At 36.1% G+C, this 22,501-nt stretch overlaps 4 pseudogenes; all 4 read right to left on the bottom strand.

The window, feature by feature from the left end:
* Positions 1-300: 300 nt before the first annotated feature.
* LOC145645321 (5S ribosomal RNA) lies at positions 301-419 on the bottom strand (annotated as a pseudogene).
* Positions 420-2,921: 2,502 nt separating this feature from the next.
* LOC145645124 (5S ribosomal RNA) lies at positions 2,922-3,040 on the bottom strand (annotated as a pseudogene).
* Positions 3,041-11,337: 8,297 nt separating this feature from the next.
* LOC145645808 (5S ribosomal RNA) lies at positions 11,338-11,456 on the bottom strand (annotated as a pseudogene).
* Positions 11,457-16,147: 4,691 nt separating this feature from the next.
* LOC145645807 (5S ribosomal RNA) lies at positions 16,148-16,266 on the bottom strand (annotated as a pseudogene).
* Positions 16,267-22,501: the final 6,235 nt, after the last annotated feature.

Here is a 22,501-nt window from a genome sequence, read left to right as displayed (position 1 = left end):
TAACAGATAGTTTGATTTAATGATTCACTGCACTTCAAATTTGAGCATGATAGCTTGAACATAAATTAAAGGGATGCAATAAAATCTTACAGCACCTGCTATTCCCTGGTGCAAAAAGATTTCTATTTAATCACTGCACTTCACATTTGAGCATGTCAGCTTGAAAGTAAATTAAAGTGATGCAAGAAAAGCCTACAGCAGCTGCTATTCTTAGGTGCTAACAGATAGTTTTTTCTATTAATCAGTGCACTTCAGATTTGAGCATGTCAGCTTGAATGTAAATTAAAGTGACGCAAGAAAAGCCTACAGCAGCTGGTATTCCTAGGTAGGGTCCCACCTCAGTACTATCCAAGTCCAAATTTGCTTAGCTTCAAAGGTCAGATGAGATTGGGCGTTCTCAAACTAGTGTGGCTGTAAGCCTTAAACACTTACTCAAATTGCCTATTCATAGTAAATATGATCAAAGACCAATATGACAATTTTTTTTATTTAAGCACTGCACTTGACATTCTAGAATGTTAGCTTGAAAGTAAATTAAAATGATGCAATAAAAGCTTACAACATCTGGGATTCAGAGGCACTAACAGACAGATTTTTTATTAATCACTGCACTTCACATTCACGCATGTCAGTTGGAGAGTAAATTAAAGTGATGCAATAAAAACTTACAGCATCTGCTATTCCCAGGAGCTAACAGATACTTTGATTTAATGATTCACTGCACTACAAATTTGAGCATGATAGCCTGAACATAAATTAAAGGGATGCAATAAAATCTTACAGCACCTGCTATTCCCTGGTGCAAAAAGATTTCTATTTAATCTGTGCACTTCAGATAGAAGCATGTCAGTTGCAGAGTAAATTAAAGTGATGCAACAAATACCTACAGCATCTGCTATTCCCAGATGCTAACAGATAGTTTTTTTTATTAATCACTGCACTTCACATTTGAGCATTTCAGCTTGAAAATAAATTAAAGTGATGCAAGAAAAGCCTACACCAGCTGCTACTCCTAGGTAGGGTCCCACCTCAGTACTATTCAGGTCCAAATTTACTTAGCTTCAAAGGTCAGATGAGATTGGGCGTTCTCAACCTGGTGTGGCCGTAAGCCTTAAGCACTTACTCTAATTGCGTATTCATAGCAAATATGATCAAAGACCAATCTGACAATTTTTTTTATTTAATCACTGCACTTGACATTCTAGAATGTTAGCTTGAAAGTAAATTAAAATGATGCAATAAAAGCTTACAACATTTGGGATTCAGAGGCACTAACAGACAGATTTGTTATTAATCACTGCACTTCACATTCACGCATGTCAGTTGGAGAGTAAATTAAAGGGATGCAATAAAATCTTACAGCACCTGCTATTCCCTGGTGCAAAAAGATTTCTATTTAATCACTGCACTTCACATTTGAGCATGTCAGCTTGAAAGTAAATTAAAGTGATGCAAGAAAAGCCTACGGCATCTGCTATTCCCAGGAGCTAACAGATAGTTTGATTTAATGATTCACTGCACTTCAAATTTGAGCATGATAGCCTGAACATAAATTAAGGGGATGCAATAAAAACTTACAGCATCTGCTATTCCCAGGTGTTAACAGATAGTTTGATATAATGATTCACTGCACTTCAAATTTGAGCATGATAGCCTGAACATAAATTAAAGGGATGCAATAAAATCTTAAAGCACCTGCTATTCCCTGGTGCAAAAGGATTTCTATTTAATCTGTGCACTTCACATAGAAGCATGTCAGTTGCAGAGTAAATTAAAGTGATGCAACAAATACCTACAGCATATGCTATTCCCAGGTGCTAACAGATAGTTTTTTCTATTAATCAGTGCCCTTCACATTTGAGCATGTCAGCTTGAATGTAAATTAAAGTGATGCAAGAAAAGCCTACAGCAGCTGGTATTCCTAGGTAGGGTCCCACCTCAGTACTATCCAGGTCTAAAGTTGCTTAGCTTCAAAGGTCAGATAAGATTGGGCGTTCTCAAACTGGTGTGGCCGTAAGCCTTAAACACGTACTCTAATTGCCTATTCATAGCAAATATGATCAAAGACCAATCTGACAATTTTTTTTATTTAAGCACTGCACTTGACATTCTAGAATGTTAGCTTGAAAGTAAATTAAAATGATGCAATAAAAGCTTACAACATCTGGGATTCAGAGGCACTAACAGACAGATTTTTTATTAATCACTGCACTTCACATTCACGCATGTCAGTTGGAGAGTAAATTAAAGTGATGCAATAAAAACTTACAGCATCTGCTATTCCCAGGAGCTAACAGATACTTTGATTTAATGATTCACTGCACTACAAATTTGAGCATGATAGCCTGAACATAAATTAAAGTGATGCAACAAATACCTACAGCATCTACTATTCCCAGTTGCTAACAGATAGTTTGATTTAATGATTCACTGCACTTCAAATTTGAGCATGATAGCTTGAACATAAATTAAAGGGATGCAATAAAATCTTACAGCACCTGCTATTCCCTGGTGCAAAAAGATTTCTATTTAATCTGTGCACTTCAGATAGAAGCATGTCAGTTGCAGAGTAAATTAAAGTGATGCAACAAATACCTACAGCATCTGCTATTCCCAGTGGCTAACAGATAGTTTGATTTAATGATTCACTGCACTTCAAATTTGAGCATGATAGCTTGAACATAAATTAAAGGGATGCAATAAAATCTTACAGCACCTGCTATTCCCTGGTGCAAAAAGATTTCTATTTAATCACTGCACTTCACATTTGAGCATGTCAGCTTGAAAGTAAATTAAAGTGATGCAAGAAAAGCCTACAGCAGCTGCTATTTTTAGGTGCTAACAGATAGTTTTTTCTATTAATCAGTGCACTTCAGATTTGAGCATGTCAGCTTGAATGTAAATTAAAGTGATGCAAGAAAAGCCTACAGCAGCTGGTATTCCTAGGTAGGGTCCCACCTCAGTACTATCCAAGTCCAAATTTGCTTAGCTTCAAAGGTCAGATGAGATTGGGCGTTCTCAAACTAGTGTGGCCGTAAGCCTTAAACACTTACTCAAATTGCCTATTCATAGTAAATATGATCAAAGACCAATATGACAATTTTTTTTATTTAAGCACTGCACTTGACATTCTAGAATGTTAGCTTGAAAGTAAATTAAAATGATGCAATAAAAGCTTACAACATCTGGGATTCAGAGGCACTAACAGACAGATTTTTTATTAATCACTGCACTTCACATTCACGCATGTCAGTTGGAGAATAAATTAAAGTGATGCAATAAAAACTTACAGCATCTGCTATTCCCAGGAGCTAACAGATACTTTGATTTAATGATTCACTGCACTACAAATTTGAGCATGATAGCCTGAACATAAATTAAAGTGATGCAACAAATACCTACAGCATCTACTATTCCCAGTTGCTAACAGATAGTTTGATTTAATGATTCACTGCACTTCAAATTTGAGCATGATAGCTTGAACATAAATTAAAGGGATGCAATAAAATCTTACAGCACCTGCTATTCCCTGGTGCAAAAAGATTTCTATTTAATCTGTGCACTTCACATAGAAGCATGTCAGTTGCAGAGCAAATTAAAGTGATGCAACAAATACCTACAGCATCTGCTATTCCCAGTTGCTAACAGATAGTTTGATTTAATGATTCACTGCACTTCAAATTTGAGCATGATAGCTTGAACATAAATTAAAGGGATGCAATAAAATCTTACAGCACCTGCTATTCCCTGGTGCAAAAAGATTTCTATTTAATCACTGCACTTCACATTTGAGCATGTCAGCTTGAAAGTAAATTAAAGTGATGCAAGAAAAGCCTACAGCAGCTGCTATTCTTAGGTGCTAACAGATAGTTTTTTCTATTAATCAGTGCACTTCACATTTGAGCATTTCAGCTTGAAAATAAATTAAAGTGATGCAAGAAAAGCCTACACCAGCTGTTACTCCTAGGTAGGGTCCCACCTCAGTACTATCCAGGTCCAAATTTACTTAGCTTCAAAGGTCAGATGAGATTGGGCGTTCTCAACGTGGTGTGGCCGTAAGCCTTAAGCACTTACTCTAATTGCGTATTCATAGCAAATATGATCAAAGACCAATCTGACAATTTTTTTTATTTAATCACTGCACTTGACATTCTAGAATGTTAGCTTGAAAGTAAATTAAAATGATGCAATAAAAGCTTACAACATCTGGGATTCAGAGGCACTAACAGACAGATTTGTTATTAATCACTGCACTTCACATTCACGCATGTCAGTTGGAGAGTAAATTAAAGGGATGCAATAAAATCTTACAGCACCTGCTATTCCCTGGTGCAAAAAGATTTCTATTTAATCACTGCACTTCACATTTGAGCATGTCAGCTTGAAAGTAAATTAAAGTGATGCAAGAAAAGCCTACAGCATCTGCTATTCCCAGGAGCTAACAGATAGTTTGATTTAATGATTCACTGCACTTCAAATTTGAGCATGATAGCCTGAACATAAATTAAGGGGATGCAATAAAAACTTACAGCATCTGCTATTCCCAGGTGTTAACAGATAGTTTGATATAATGATTCACTGCACTTCAAATTTGAGCATGATAGCCTGAACATAAATTAAAGGGATGCAATAAAATCTTAAAGCACCTGCTATTCCCTGGTGCAAAAGGATTTCTATTTAATCTGTGCACTTCACATAGAAGCATGTCAGTTGCAGAGTAAATTAAAGTGATGCAACAAATACCTACAGCATCTGCTATTCCCAGTTGCTAACAGATAGTTTGATTTAATGATTCACTGCACTTCAAATTTGAGCATGATAGCTTGAACATAAATTAAAGGGATGCAATAAAATCTTACAGCACCTGCTATTCCCTGGTGCAAAAAGATTTCTATTTAATCACTGCACTTCACATTTGAGCATGGCAGCTTGAAAGTAAATTAAAGTGATGCAAGAAAAGCCTACAGCATCTGCTATTCCCAGGAGCTAACAGATAGTTTGATTTAATGATTCACTGCACTTCAAATTTGGGCATGATAGCTTGAACATAAATTAAAGGGATGCAATAAAATCTTACAGCACCTGCTATTCCCTGGTGCAAAAAGATTTCTATTTAATCTGTGCACTTCACATAGAAGCATGTCAGTTGCAGAGCAAATTAAAGTGATGCAACAAATACCTACAGCATCTGCTATTCCCAGTTGCTAACAGATAGTTTGATTTAATGATTCACTGCACTTCAAATTTGAGCATGATAGCTTGAACATAAATTAAAGGGATGCAATAAAATCTTACAGCACCTGCTATTCCCTGGTGCAAAAAGATTTCTATTTAATCACTGCACTTCACATTTGAGCATGTCAGCTTGAAAGTAAATTAAAGTGATGCAAGAAAAGCCTACAGCATCTGCTATTCCCAGGAGCTAACAGATAGTTTGATTTAATGATTCACTGCACTTCAAATTTGGGCATGATAGCTTGAACATAAATTAAAGGGATGCAATAAAAACTTACAGCATCTTCTATTCCCAGGTGCTAACAGATAGTTTTTTCTATTAAACAGTGCCCTTCACATTTGAGCATGTCAGCTTGAATGTAAATTAAAGTGATGCAAGAAAAGCCTACAGCAGCTGGTATTCCTAGGTAGGGTCCCAGCTCAGTACTATCCAGGTCCAATGTTGCTTAGCTTCAAAGGTCAGATAAGATTGGGCGTTCTCAAACTGGTGTGGCCGTAAGCCTTAAACACGTACTCTAATTGCCTATTCATAGCAAATATGATCAAAGACCAATCTGACAATTTTTTTTATTTAAGCACTGCACTTGACATTCTAGAATGTTAGCTTGAAAGTAAATTAAAATGATGCAATAAAAGCTTACAACATCTGGGATTCAGAGGCACTAACAGACAGATTTTTTATTAATCACTGCACTTCACATTCACGCATGTCAGTTGGAGAGTAAATTAAAGTGATGCAATAAAAACTTACAGCATCTGCTATTCCCAGGAGCTAACAGATACTTTGATTTAATGATTCACTGCACTACAAATTTGAGCATGATAGCCTGAACATAAATTAAAGTGATGCAACAAATACCTACAGCATCTACTATTCCCACTTGCTAACAGATAGTTTGATTTAATGATTCACTGCACTTCAAATTTGAGCATGATAGCTTGAACATAAATTAAAGGGATGCAATAAAATCTTACAGCACCTGCTATTCCCTGGTGCAAAAAGATTTCTATTTAATCTGTGCACTTCAGATAGAAGCATGTCAGTTGCAGAGTAAATTAAAGTGATGCAACAAATACCTACAGCATCTGCTATTCCCAGTTGCTAACAGATAGTTTGATTTAATGATTCACTGCACTTCAAATTTGAGCATGATAGCTTGAACATAAATTAAAGGGATGCAATAAAATCTTACAGCACCTGCTATTCCCTGGTGCAAAAAGATTTCTATTTAATCACTGCACTTCACATTTGAGCATGTCAGCTTGAAAGTAAATTAAAGTGATGCAAGAAAAGCCTACAGCAGCTGCTATTCTTAGGTGCTAACAGATAGTTTTTTCTATTAATCAGTGCACTTCACATTTGAGCATTTCAGCTTGAAAATAAATTAAAGTGATGCAAGAAAAGCCTACACCAGCTGCTACTGCTAGGTAGGGTCCCACCTCAGTACTATCCAGGTCCAAATTTACTTAGCTTCAAAGGATAGATGAGATTGGGCGTTCTCAACCTGGTGTGGCCGTAAGCCTTAAGCACTTACTCTAATTGCGTATTCATAGCAAATATGATCAAAGACCAATCTGACAATTTTTTTTATTTAATCACTGCACTTGACATTCTAGAATGTTAGCTTGAAAGTAAATTAAAATGATGCAATAAAAGATTACAACATCTGGGATTCAGAGGCACTAACAGACAGATTTGTTATTAATCACTGCACTTCACATTCACGCATGTCAGTTGGAGAGTAAATTAAAGGGATGCAATAAAATCTTACAGCACCTGCTATTCCCTGGTGCAAAAAGATTTCTATTTAATCACTGCACTTCACATTTGAGCATGTCAGCTTGAAAGTAAATTAAAGTGATGCAAGAAAAGCCTACAGCATCTGCTATTCCCAGGAGCTAACAGATAGTTTGATTTAATGATTCACTGCACTTCAAATTTGAGCATGATAGCCTGAACATAAATTAAGGGGATGCAATAAAAACTTACAGCACCTGCTATTCCCTGGTGCAAAAATATTTCTATTTAATCTGTGCACTTCAGATAGAAGCATGTCAGTTGCAGAGTAAATTAAAGTGATGCAACAAATACCTACAGCATCTGCTATTCCCAGTTGCTAACAGATAGTTTGATTTAATGATTCACTGCACTTCAAATTTGAGCATGATAGCTTGAACATAAATTAAAGGGATGCAATAAAATCTTACAGCACCTGCTATTCCCTGGTGCAAAAAGATTTCTATTTAATCACTGCACTTCACATTTGAGCATGTCAGCTTGAAAGTAAATTAAAGTGATGCAAGAAAAGCCTACAGCATCTGCTATTCCCAGGAGCTAACAGATAGTTTGATTTAATGATTCACTGCACTTCAAATTTGGTCATGATAGCTTGAACATAAATTAAAGGGATGCAATAAAATCTTACAGCACCTGCTATTCCCTGGTGCAAAAATATTTCTATTTAATCTGTGCACTGCACATAGAAGCATGTCAGTTGCAGAGTAAATTAAAGTTATGCAACAAATACCTACAGCATATGCTATTCCCAGGTGCTAACAGATAGTTTTTTCTATTAATCAGTGCCCTTCACATTTGAGCATGTCAGCTTGAATGTAAATTAAAGTGATGCAAGAAAAGCCTACAGCAGCTGGTATTCCTAGGTAGGGTCCCAGCTCAGTACTATCCAGGTCCAATGTTGCTTAGCTTCAAAGGTCAGATAAGATTGGGCGTTCTCAAACTGGTGTGGCCGTAAGCCTTAAGCACGTACTCTAATTGCCTATTCATAGCAAATATGATCAAAGACCAATCTGACAATTTTTTTTATTTAAGCACTGCACTTGACATTCTAGAATGTTAGCTTGAAAGTAAATTAAAATGATGCAATAAAAGCTTACAACATCTGGGATTCAGAGGCACTAACAGACAGATTTTTTATTAATCACTGCACTTCACATTCACGCATGTCAGTTGGAGAGTAAATTAAAGTGATGCAATAAAAACTTACAGCATCTGCTATTCCCAGGAGCTAACAGATACTTTGATTTAATGATTCACTGCACTACAAATTTGAGCATGATAGCCTGAACATAAATTAAAGTGATGCAACAAATACCTACAGCATCTACTATTCCCAGTTGCTAACAGATAGTTTGATTTAATGATTCACTGCACTTCAAATTTGAGCATGATAGCTTGAACATAAATTAAAGGGATGCAATAAAATCTTACAGCACCTGCTATTCCCTGGTGCAAAAAGATTTCTATTTAATCTGTGCACTTCAGATAGAAGCATGTCAGTTGCAGAGTAAATTAAAGTGATGCAACAAATACCTACAGCATCTGCTATTCCCAGTTGCTAACAGATAGTTTGATTTAATGATTCACTGCACTTCAAATTTGAGCATGATAGCTTGAACATAAATTAAAGGGATGCAATAAAATCTTACAGCACCTGCTATTCCCTGGTGCAAAAAGATTTCTATTTAATCACTGCACTTCACATTTGAGCATGTCAGCTTGAAAGTAAATTAAAGTGATGCAAGAAAAGCCTACAGCAGCTGCTATTCTTAGGTGCTAACAGATAGTTTTTTCTATTAATCAGTGCACTTCACATTTGAGCATTTCAGCTTGAAAATAAATTAAAGTGATGCAAGAAAAGCCTACACCAGCTGCTACTCCTAGGTAGGGTCCCACCTCAGTACTATCCAGGTCCAAATTTACTTAGCTTCAAAGGACAGATGAGATTGGGCGTTCTCAACCTGGTGTGGCCGTAAGCCTTAAGCACTTACTCTAATTGCGTATTCATAGCAAATATGATCAAAGACCAATCTGACAATTTTTTTTATTTAATCACTGCACTTGACATTCTAGAATGTTAGCTTGAAAGTAAATTAAAATGATGCAATAAAAGATTACAACATCTGGGATTCAGAGGCACTAACAGACAGATTTGTTATTAATCACTGCACTTCACATTCACGCATGTCAGTTGGAGAGTAAATTAAAGGGATGCAATAAAATCTTACAGCACCTGCTATTCCCTGGTGCAAAAAGATTTCTATTTAATCACTGCACTTCACATTTGAGCATGTCAGCTTGAAAGTAAATTAAAGTGATGCAAGAAAAGCCTACAGCATCTGCTATTCCCAGGAGCTAACAGATAGTTTGATTTAATGATTCACTGCACTTCAAATTTGAGCATGATAGCCTGAACATAAATTAAGGGGATGCAATAAAAACTTACAGCACCTGCTATTCCCTGGTGCAAAAATATTTCTATTTAATCTGTGCACTTCAGATAGAAGCATGTCAGTTGCAGAGTAAATTAAAGTGATGCAACAAATACCTACAGCATCTGCTATTCCCAGTTGCTAACAGATAGTTTGATTTAATGATTCACTGCACTTCAAATTTGAGCATGATAGCTTGAACATAAATTAAAGGGATGCAATAAAATCTTACAGCACCTGCTATTCCCTGGTGCAAAAAGATTTCTATTTAATCACTGCACTTCACATTTGAGCATGTCAGCTTGAAAGTAAATTAAAGTGATGCAAGAAAAGCCTACAGCATCTGCTATTCCCAGGAGCTAACAGATAGTTTGATTTAATGATTCACTGCACTTCAAATTTGGTCATGATAGCTTGAACATAAATTAAAGGGATGCAATAAAATCTTACAGCACCTGCTATTCCCTGGTGCAAAAATATTTCTATTTAATCTGTGCACTGCACATAGAAGCATGTCAGTTGCAGAGTAAATTAAAGTTATGCAACAAATACCTACAGCATCTGCTATTCCCAGGTGCTAACAGATAGTTTTTTTTATTAATCACTGCACTTCACATTTGAGCATGTCAGCTTGAAAGTAAATTAAAGTGATGCAATAAAAACTAACAGATAGTTTGATTTAATGATTCACTGCACTTCAAATTTGAGCATGATAGCCTGAACATAAATTAAGGGGATGCAATAAAAACTTACAGCATCTGCTATTCCCAGGTGTTAACAGATAGTTTGATATAATGATTCACTGCACTTCAAATTTGAGCATGATAGCCTGAACATAAATTAAAGGGATGCAATAAAATCTTACAGCACCTGCTATTCCCTGGTGCAAAAAGATTTCTATTTAATCTGTGCACTTCAGATAGAAGCATGTCAGTTGCTGAGTAAATTAAAGTGATGCAACAAATACCTACAGCATCTGCTATTCCCAGTTGCTAACAGATAGTTTGATTTAATGATTCACTGCACTTCAAATTTGAGCATGATAGCTTGAACATAAATTAAAGGGATGCAATAAAATCTTACAGCACCTGCTATTCCCTGGTGCAAAAAGATTTCTATTTAATCACTGCACTTCACATTTGAGCATGTCAGCTTGAAAGTAAATTAAAGTGATGCAAGAAAAGCCTACAGCAGCTGCTATTCTTAGGTGCTAACAGATAGTTTTTTCTATTAATCAGTGCACTTCACATTTGAGCATTTCAGCTTGAAAATAAATTAAAGTGATGCAAGAAAAGCCTACACCAGCTGTTACTCCTAGGTAGGGTCCCACCTCAGTACTATCCAGGTCCAAATTTACTTAGCTTCAAAGGTCAGATGAGATTGGGCGTTCTCAACCTGGTGTGGCCGTAAGCCTTAAGCACTTACTCTAATTGCGTATTCATAGCAAATATGATCAAAGACCAATCTGACAATTTTTTTTATTTAATCACTGCACTTGACATTCTAGAATGTTAGCTTGAAAGTAAATTAAAATGATGCAATAAAAGCTTACAACATCTGGGATTCAGAGGCACTAACAGACAGATTTGTTATTAATCACTGCACTTCACATTCACGCATGTCAGTTGGAGAGTAAATTAAAGGGATGCAATAAAATCTTACAGCACCTGCTATTCCCTGGTGCAAAAAGATTTCTATTTAATCACTGCACTTCACATTTGAGCATGTCAGCTTGAAAGTAAATTAAAGTGATGCAAGAAAAGCCTACAGCAGCTGCTATTCTTAGGTGCTAACAGATAGTTTTTTCTATTAATCAGTGCACTTCAGATTTGAGCATGTCAGCTTGAATGTAAATTAAAGTGATGCAAGAAAAGCCTACAGCAGCTGGTATTCCTAGGTAGGGTCCCACCTCAGTACTATCCAAGTCCAAATTTGCTTAGCTTCAAAGGTCAGATGAGATTGGGCGTTCTCAAACTAGTGTGGCCGTAAGACTTAAACACTTACTCAAATTGCCTATTCATAGTAAATATGATCAAAGACCAATATGACAATTTTTTTTATTAATCACTGCACTTGATATTCTAGAATGTTAGCATGAAAGGAAAATAAAATGATGCAATAAAAGCTTAAAACATCTGGTATTCAGAGGCACTAACAGACAGATTTTTTATTAATCACTGCACTTCACATTCACGAATGTCAGTTGGAGAGTAATTTAAAGTGATGCAATAAAAACTTACAGCATCTGCTATTCCCAGGTGCTAACAGATAGTTTGATTTAATGATTCACTGCACTTCAAATTTGAGCCTGATAGCCTGAACATAAATTAAAGGGATGCAATAAAATCTTACAGCACCTGCTATTCCCTGGTGCAAAAAGATTTCTATTTAATCACTGCACTTCACATTTGAGCATGTCAGCTTGAAAGTAAATTAAAGTGATGCAAGAAAAGCCTACAGCATCTGCTATTCCCAGGAGCTAACAGATAGTTTGATTTAATGATTCACTGCACTTCAAATTTGAGCATGATAGCCTGAACATAAATTAAGGGGATGCAATAAAAACTTACAGCACCTGCTATTCCCTGGTGCAAAAATATTTCTATTTAATCTGTGCACTTCAGATAGAAGCATGTCAGTTGCAGAGTAAATTAAAGTGATGCAACAAATACCTACAGCATCTGCTATTCCCAGTTGCTAACAGATAGTTTGATTTAATGATTCACTGCACTTCAAATTTGAGCATGATAGCTTGAACATAAATTAAAGGGATGCAATAAAATCTTACAGCACCTGCTATTCCCTGGTGCAAAAAGATTTCTATTTAATCACTGCACTTCACATTTGAGCATGTCAGCTTGAAAGTAAATTAAAGTGATGCAAGAAAAGCCTACAGCATCTGCTATTCCCAGGAGCTAACAGATAGTTTGATTTAATGATTCACTGCACTTCAAATTTGGTCATGATAGCTTGAACATAAATTAAAGGGATGCAATAAAATCTTACAGCACCTGCTATTCCCTGGTGCAAAAATATTTCTATTTAATCTGTGCACTGCACATAGAAGCATGTCAGTTGCAGAGTAAATTAAAGTTATGCAACAAATACCTACAGCATATGCTATTCCCAGGTGCTAACAGATAGTTTTTTCTATTAATCAGTGCCCTTCACATTTGAGCATGTCAGCTTGAATGTAAATTAAAGTGATGCAAGAAAAGCCTACAGCAGCTGGTATTCCTAGGTAGGGTCCCAGCTCAGTACTATCCAGGTCCAATGTTGCTTAGCTTCAAAGGTCAGATAAGATTGGGCGTTCTCAAACTGGTGTGGCCGTAAGCCTTAAGCACGTACTCTAATTGCCTATTCATAGCAAATATGATCAAAGACCAATCTGACAATTTTTTTTATTTAAGCACTGCACTTGACATTCTAGAATGTTAGCTTGAAAGTAAATTAAAATGATGCAATAAAAGCTTACAACATCTGGGATTCAGAGGCACTAACAGACAGATTTTTTATTAATCACTGCACTTCACATTCACGCATGTCAGTTGGAGAGTAAATTAAAGTGATGCAATAAAAACTTACAGCATCTGCTATTCCCAGGAGCTAACAGATACTTTGATTTAATGATTCACTGCACTACAAATTTGAGCATGATAGCCTGAACATAAATTAAAGTGATGCAACAAATACCTACAGCATCTACTATTCCCAGTTGCTAACAGATAGTTTGATTTAATGATTCACTGCACTTCAAATTTGAGCATGATAGCTTGAACATAAATTAAAGGGATGCAATAAAATCTTACAGCACCTGCTATTCCCTGGTGCAAAAAGATTTCTATTTAATCTGTGCACTTCAGATAGAAGCATGTCAGTTGCAGAGTAAATTAAAGTGATGCAACAAATACCTACAGCATCTGCTATTCCCAGTTGCTAACAGATAGTTTGATTTAATGATTCACTGCACTTCAAATTTGAGCATGATAGCTTGAACATAAATTAAAGGGATGCAATAAAATCTTACAGCACCTGCTATTCCCTGGTGCAAAAAGATTTCTATTTAATCACTGCACTTCACATTTGAGCATGTCAGCTTGAAAGTAAATTAAAGTGATGCAAGAAAAGCCTACAGCAGCTGCTATTCTTAGGTGCTAACAGATAGTTTTTTCTATTAATCAGTGCACTTCACATTTGAGCATTTCAGCTTGAAAATAAATTAAAGTGATGCAAGAAAAGCCTACACCAGCTGCTACTCCTAGGTAGGGTCCCACCTCAGTACTATCCAGGTCCAAATTTACTTAGCTTCAAAGGACAGATGAGATTGGGCGTTCTCAACCTGGTGTGGCCGTAAGCCTTAAGCACTTACTCTAATTGCGTATTCATAGCAAATATGATCAAAGACCAATCTGACAATTTTTTTTATTTAATCACTGCACTTGACATTCTAGAATGTTAGCTTGAAAGTAAATTAAAATGATGCAATAAAAGATTACAACATCTGGGATTCAGAGGCACTAACAGACAGATTTGTTATTAATCACTGCACTTCACATTCACGCATGTCAGTTGGAGAGTAAATTAAAGGGATGCAATAAAATCTTACAGCACCTGCTATTCCCTGGTGCAAAAAGATTTCTATTTAATCACTGCACTTCACATTTGAGCATGTCAGCTTGAAAGTAAATTAAAGTGATGCAAGAAAAGCCTACAGCATCTGCTATTCCCAGGAGCTAACAGATAGTTTGATTTAATGATTCACTGCACTTCAAATTTGAGCATGATAGCCTGAACATAAATTAAGGGGATGCAATAAAAACTTACAGCACCTGCTATTCCCTGGTGCAAAAATATTTCTATTTAATCTGTGCACTTCAGATAGAAGCATGTCAGTTGCAGAGTAAATTAAAGTGATGCAACAAATACCTACAGCATCTGCTATTCCCAGTTGCTAACAGATAGTTTGATTTAATGATTCACTGCACTTCAAATTTGAGCATGATAGCTTGAACATAAATTAAAGGGATGCAATAAAATCTTACAGCACCTGCTATTCCCTGGTGCAAAAAGATTTCTATTTAATCACTGCACTTCACATTTGAGCATGTCAGCTTGAAAGTAAATTAAAGTGATGCAAGAAAAGCCTACAGCATCTGCTATTCCCAGGAGCTAACAGATAGTTTGATTTAATGATTCACTGCACTTCAAATTTGGTCATGATAGCTTGAACATAAATTAAAGGGATGCAATAAAATCTTACAGCACCTGCTATTCCCTGGTGCAAAAATATTTCTATTTAATCTGTGCACTGCACATAGAAGCATGTCAGTTGCAGAGTAAATTAAAGTTATGCAACAAATACCTACAGCATCTGCTATTCCCAGGTGCTAACAGATAGTTTTTTTTATTAATCACTGCACTTCACATTTGAGCATGTCAGCTTGAAAGTAAATTAAAGTGATGCAATAAAAACTAACAGATAGTTTGATTTAATGATTCACTGCACTTCAAATTTGAGCATGATAGCCTGAACATAAATTAAGGGGATGCAATAAAAACTTACAGCATCTGCTATTCCCAGGTGTTAACAGATAGTTTGATATAATGATTCACTGCACTTCAAATTTGAGCATGATAGCCTGAACATAAATTAAAGGGATGCAATAAAATCTTACAGCACCTGCTATTCCCTGGTGCAAAAAGATTTCTATTTAATCTGTGCACTTCAGATAGAAGCATGTCAGTTGCTGAGTAAATTAAAGTGATGCAACAAATACCTACAGCATCTGCTATTCCCAGTTGCTAACAGATAGTTTGATTTAATGATTCACTGCACTTCAAATTTGAGCATGATAGCTTGAACATAAATTAAAGGGATGCAATAAAATCTTACAGCACCTGCTATTCCCTGGTGCAAAAAGATTTCTATTTAATCACTGCACTTCACATTTGAGCATGTCAGCTTGAAAGTAAATTAAAGTGATGCAAGAAAAGCCTACAGCAGCTGCTATTCTTAGGTGCTAACAGATAGTTTTTTCTATTAATCAGTGCACTTCACATTTGAGCATTTCAGCTTGAAAATAAATTAAAGTGATGCAAGAAAAGCCTACACCAGCTGTTACTCCTAGGTAGGGTCCCACCTCAGTACTATCCAGGTCCAAATTTACTTAGCTTCAAAGGTCAGATGAGATTGGGCGTTCTCAACCTGGTGTGGCCGTAAGCCTTAAGCACTTACTCTAATTGCGTATTCATAGCAAATATGATCAAAGACCAATCTGACAATTTTTTTTATTTAATCACTGCACTTGACATTCTAGAATGTTAGCTTGAAAGTAAATTAAAATGATGCAATAAAAGCTTACAACATCTGGGATTCAGAGGCACTAACAGACAGATTTGTTATTAATCACTGCACTTCACATTCACGCATGTCAGTTGGAGAGTAAATTAAAGGGATGCAATAAAATCTTACAGCACCTGCTATTCCCTGGTGCAAAAAGATTTCTATTTAATCACTGCACTTCACATTTGAGCATGTCAGCTTGAAAGTAAATTAAAGTGATGCAAGAAAAGCCTACAGCAGCTGCTATTCTTAGGTGCTAACAGATAGTTTTTTCTATTAATCAGTGCACTTCAGATTTGAGCATGTCAGCTTGAATGTAAATTAAAGTGATGCAAGAAAAGCCTACAGCAGCTGGTATTCCTAGGTAGGGTCCCACCTCAGTACTATCCAAGTCCAAATTTGCTTAGCTTCAAAGGTCAGATGAGATTGGGCGTTCTCAAACTAGTGTGGCCGTAAGACTTAAACACTTACTCAAATTGCCTATTCATAGTAAATATGATCAAAGACCAATATGACAATTTTTTTTATTAATCACTGCACTTGATATTCTAGAATGTTAGCATGAAAGGAAAATAAAATGATGCAATAAAAGCTTAAAACATCTGGTATTCAGAGGCACTAACAGACAGATTTTTTATTAATCACTGCACTTCACATTCACGAATGTCAGTTGGAGAGTAATTTAAAGTGATGCAATAAAAACTTACAGCATCTGCTATTCCCAGGTGCTAACAGATAGTTTGATTTAATGATTCACTGCACTTCAAATTTGAGCCTGATAGCCTGAACATAAATTAAAGGGATGCAATAAAATCTTACAGCACCTGCTATTCCCTGGTGCAAAAAGATTTCTATTTAATCTGTGCACTTCAGATAGAAGCATGTCAGTTGCAGAGTAAATTAAAGTGATGCAACAAATACCTACAGCATCTGCTATTCCCAGGTGCTAACAGATAGTTTGATTTAATGATTCACTGCACTTCAAATTTGAGCATGATAGCTTGAATATAAATTAAAGTGATGCAACAAATACCTACAGCATCTGCTATTCCCAGTTGCTAACAGATAGTTTGATTTAATGATTCACTGCACTTCAAATTTGAGCATGATAGCTTGAACATAAATTAAAGGGATGCAATAAAATCTTACAGCACCTGCTCTTCCCTGGTGCAAAAATATTTCTATTTAATCTGTGCACTTCAGATAGAAGCATGTCAGTTGCAGAGTAAATTAAAGTGATGCAACAAATACCTACAGCATCTGCTATTCCCAGGTGCTAACAGATAGTTTTTTTTATTAATCACTGCACTTCACATTTGAGCATTTCAGCTTGAAAGTAAATTAAAGTGATGCAAGAAAAGCCTACAGCAGCTGCTACTCCTAGGTAGGGTCCCACCTCAGTACTATCCAGGTCCAAATTTTCTTAGCTTCAAAGGTCAGATGAGATTGGGCGTTCTCAACCTGGTGTGGCCATAAGCCTTAAACACTTACTCTAATTGCGTATTCATAGCAAATATGATCAAAGACCAATCTGACAATTTTTTTTATTTAATCACTGCACTTGACATTCTAGAATGTTAGCTTGAAAGTAAATTAAAATGATGCAATAAAAGCTTACAACATCTGGGATTCAAAGGCACTAACAGACAGATTTGTTATTAATCACTGCACTTCACATTCACGCATGTCAGTTGGAGAGTAAATTAAAGTGATGCAATAAAAACTTACAGCATCTGCTATTCCCAGGTGCTAACAGATAGTTTGATTTAATGATTCACTGCTCTTCAAATTTGAGCATGATAGCTTGAACATAAATTAAAGGGATGCAATAAAATCTTACAGCACCTGCTATTCCCTGGTGCAAAAAGATTTCTATTTAATCTGTGCACTGCACATAGAAGCATGTCAGTTGCAGAGTAAATTAAAGTGATGCAACAAATACCTACAGCATCTGCTATTCCCAGGTGCTAACAGATAGTTTTTTTTATTAATCACTGCACTTCACATTTGAGCATGTCAGCTTGAAAGTAAATTAAAGTGATGCAATAAAAACTAACAGATAGTTTGATTTAATGATTCACTGCACTTCAAATTTGAGCATGATAGCCTGAACATAAATTAAAGGGATGCAATAAAAACTTACAGCATCTGCTATTCCCAGGAGCTAACAGATAGTTTGATGTAATGGTTCACTGCACTTCAAATTTGAGCATGATAGCCTGAACATAAATTAAGGGGATGCAATAAAAACTTACAGCATCTGCTATTCCCAGGTGTTAACAGATAGTTTGATATAATGATTCACTGCACTTCAAATTTGAGCATGATAGCCTGAACATAAATTAAAGGGATGCAATAAAATCTTAAAGCACCTGCTATTCCCTGGTGCAAAAGGATTTCTATTTAATCTGTGCACTTCACATAGAAGCATGTCAGTTGCAGAGTAAATTAAAGTGATGCAACAAATACCTACAGCATATGCTATTCCCAGGTGCTAACAGATAGTTTTTTCTATTAATCAGTGCCCTTCACATTTGAGCATGTCAGCTTGAATGTAAATTAAAGTGATGCAAGAAAAGCCTACAGTAGCTGCTACTCCTAGGTAGGGTCCCACCTCAGTACTATCCAGGTCCAAATTTACTTAGCTTCAAAGGTCAGATGAGATTGGGCGTTCTCAACCTGGTGTGGCCATAAGCCTTAAACACTTACTCTAATTGCGTATTCATAGCAAATATGATCAAAGACCAATCTGACAATTTTTTTTATTAATCACTGCACTTGATATTCTAGAATGTTAGCATGAAAGGAAAATAAAATGATGCAATAAAAGCTTAAAACATCTGGTATTCAGAGGCACTAACAGACAGATTTTTTATTAATCACTGCACTTCACATTCACGAATGTCAGTTGGAGAGTAATTTAAAGTAATGCAATAAAAACTTACAGCATCTGCTATTCCCAGGTGCTAACAGATAGTTTCATTTAATGATTCACTGCACTTCAAATTTGAGCCTGATAGCCTGAACATAAATTAAAGGGATGCAATAAAATCTTACAGCACCTGCTATTCCCTGGTGCAAAAAGATTTCTATTTAATCTGTGCAATTCAGATAGAAGCATGTCAGTTGCAGAGTAAATTAAAGTGATGCAACAAATACCTACAGCATCTGCTATTCCCAGGTGCTAACAGATAGTTTTTTTTATTAATCACTGCACTTCACATTTGAGCATTTCAGCTTGAAAGTAAATTAAAGTGATGCAAGAAAAGCCTACAGCAGCTGCTACTCCTAGGTAGGATCCCACCTCAGTCCTATCCAGGTCCAAATTTAATTAGCTTCAAAGGTCAGATGAGATTGGGCGTTCTCAACCTGGTGTGGCCGTAAGCCTTAAACACTTACTCTAATTGCGTATTCATAGCAAATATGATCAAAGACCAATCTGACAATTTTTTTTATTTAATCACTGCACTTGACATTCTAGAATGTTAGCTTGAAAGTAAATTAAAATGATGCAATAAAAGCTTACAACATCTGGGATTCAGAGGCACTAACAGACAGATTTGTTATTAATCACTGCACTTCACATTCACGCATGTCAGTTGGAGAGTAAATTAAAGTGATGCAATAAAAACTTACAGCATCTGCTATTCCCAGGTGCTAACAGATAGTTTGATTTAATGATTCACTGCTCTTCAAATTTGAGCATGATAGCTTGAACATAAATTAAAGGGATGCAATAAAATCTTACAGCACCTGCTATTCCCTGGTGCAAAAAGATTTCTATTTAATCTGTGCACTTCACATAGAAGCATGTCAGTTGCAGAGCAAATTAAAGTGATGCAACAAATACCTACAGCATCTGCTATTCCCAGGTGCTAACAGATAGTTTGATTTAATGATTCACTGCACTTCAAATTTGAGCATGATAGCTTGAACATAAATTAAAGTGATGCAACAAATACCTACAGCATCTGCTATTCCCAGTTGCTAACAGATAGTTTGATTTAATGATTCACTGCACTTCAAATTTGAGCATGATAGCTTGAACATAAATTAAAGGGATGCAATAAAATCTTACAGCACCTGCTATTCCCTGGTGCAAAAAGATTTCTATTTAATCTGTGCACTTCACATAGAAGCATGTCAGTTGCAGAGCAAATTAAAGTGATGCAACAAATACCTACAGCATCTGCTATTCCCAGGTGCTAACAGATAGTTTGATTTAATGATTCACTGCACTTCAAATTTGAGCATGATAGCTTGAACATAAATTAAAGGGATGCAATAAAATCTTACAGCACCTGCTCTTCCCTGGTGCAAAAAGATTTCTATTTAATCACTGCACTTCACATTTGAGCATGTCAGCTTGAAAGTAAATTAAAGTGATGCAAGAAAAGCCTACAGCAGCTGCTATTCCCAGGTGCTAACAGATAGTTTTTTTTATTAATCACTGCACTTCACATTTGAGCATTTCAGCTTGAAAGTAAATTAAAGTGATGCAAGAAAAGCCTACAGCAGCTGCTACTCCTAGGTAGGATCCCACCTCAGTCCTATCCAGGTCCAAATTTACTTAGCTTCAAAGGTCAGATGAGATTGGGCGTTCTCAACCTGGTGTGGCCGTAAGCCTTAAACACTTACTCTAATTGCGTATTCATAGCAAATATGATCAAAGACCAATCTGACAATTTTTTTTATTTAATCACTGCACTTGACATTCTAGAATGTTAGCTTGAAAGTAAATTAAAATGATGCAATAAAAGCTTACAACATCTGGGATTCAGAGGCACTAACAGACAGATTTGTTATTAATCACTGCACTTCACATTCACGCATGTCAGTTGGAGAGTAAATTAAAGTGATGCAATAAAAACTTACAGCATCTGCTATTCCCAGGTGCTAACAGATAGTTTGATTTAATGATTCACTGCACTTCAAATTTGAGCATGATAGCTTGAACATAAATTAAAGGGATGCAATAAAATCTTACAGCACCTGCTATTCCCTGGTGCAAAAAGATTTCTATTTAATCTGTGCACTTCACATAGAAGCATGTCAGTTGCAGAGCAAATTAAAGTGATGCAACAAATACCTACAGCATCTGCTATTCCCAGGTGCTAACAGATAGTTTGATTTAATGATTCACTGCACTTCAAATTTGAGCATGATAGCTTGAACATAAATTAAAGTGATGCAACAAATACCTACAGCATCTGCTATTCCCAGTTGCTAACAGATAGTTTGATTTAATGATTCACTGCACTTCAAATTTGAGCATGATAGCTTGAACATAAATTAAAGGGATGCAATAAAATCTTACAGCACCTGCTATTCCCTGGTGCAAAAAGATTTCTATTTAATCTGTGCACTTCACATAGAAGCATGTCAGTTGCAGAGCAAATTAAAGTGATGCAACAAATACCTACAGCATCTGCTATTCCCAGGTGCTAACAGATAGTTTGATTTAATGATTCACTGCACTTCAAATTTGAGCATGATAGCTTGAACATAAATTAAAGGGATGCAATAAAATCTTACAGCACCTGCTCTTCCCTGGTGCAAAAAGATTTCTATTTAATCACTGCACTTCACATTTGAGCATGTCAGCTTGAAAGTAAATTAAAGTGATGCAAGAAAAGCCTACAGCAGCTGCTATTCCCAGGTGCTAACAGATAGTTTTTTCTATTAATCAGTGCACTTCACATTTGAGCATGTCAGCTTGAATGTAAATTAAAGTGATGCAAGAAAAGCCTACAGCAGCTGGTATTCCTAGGTAGGGTCCCACCTCAGTACTATCCAAGTCCAAATTTGCTTAGCTTCAAAGGTAAGATGAGATTGGGCGTTCTCAAACTAGTGTGGCCGTAAGCCTTAAACACTTACTCAAATTGCCTATTCATAGTAAATATGATCAAAGACCAATATGACAATTTTTTTTATTAATCACTGCACTTGATATTCTAGAATGTTAGCATGAAAGGAAAATAAAATGATGCAATAAAAGCTTAAAACATCTGGTATTCAGAGGCACTAACAGACAGATTTTTTATTAATCACTGCACTTCACATTCACGAATGTCAGTTGGAGAGTAATTTAAAGTAATGCAATAAAATCTTACAGCACCTGCTATTCCCTGGTGCAAAAATATTTCTATTTAATCTGTGCACTTCAGATAGAAGCATGTCAGTTGCAGAGTAAATTAAAGTGATGCAACAAATACCTACAGCAACTGCTATTCCCAGGTGCTAACAGATAGTTTTTTTTATTAATCACTGCACTTCACATTTGAGCATTTCAGCTTGAAAGTAAATTAAAGTGATGCAAGAAAAGCCTACAGCAGCTGCTACTCCTAGGTAGGGTCCCACCTCAGTCCTATCCAGGTCCAAATTTACTTAGCTTCAAAGGTCAGATGAGATTGGGCGTTCTCAACCTGGTGTGGCCGTAAGCCTTAAACGCTTACTCTAATTGCGTATTCATAGCAAATATGATCAAAGACCAATCTGACAATTTTTTTTATTTAATCACTGCACTTGACATTCTAGAATGTTAGCTTGAAAGTAAATTAAAATGATGCAATAAAAGCTTACAACATCTGGGATTCAGAGGCACTAACAGACAGATTTGTTATTAATCACTGCACTTCACATTCACGCATGTCAGTTGGAGAGTAAATTAAAGTGATGCAATAAAAACTTACA

Source organism: Electrophorus electricus, chromosome 13, assembly GCF_041902795.1.
Source record: "Electrophorus electricus isolate QZ-2024a chromosome 13, ASM4190279v1, whole genome shotgun sequence".
NCBI classification, from domain to species: Eukaryota; Metazoa; Chordata; class Actinopteri; order Gymnotiformes; family Gymnotidae; genus Electrophorus; species Electrophorus electricus.
The sequence above is the reverse complement of the archived record's forward strand: the minus strand, read 5'-3'. Positions and strand labels throughout refer to the sequence as shown.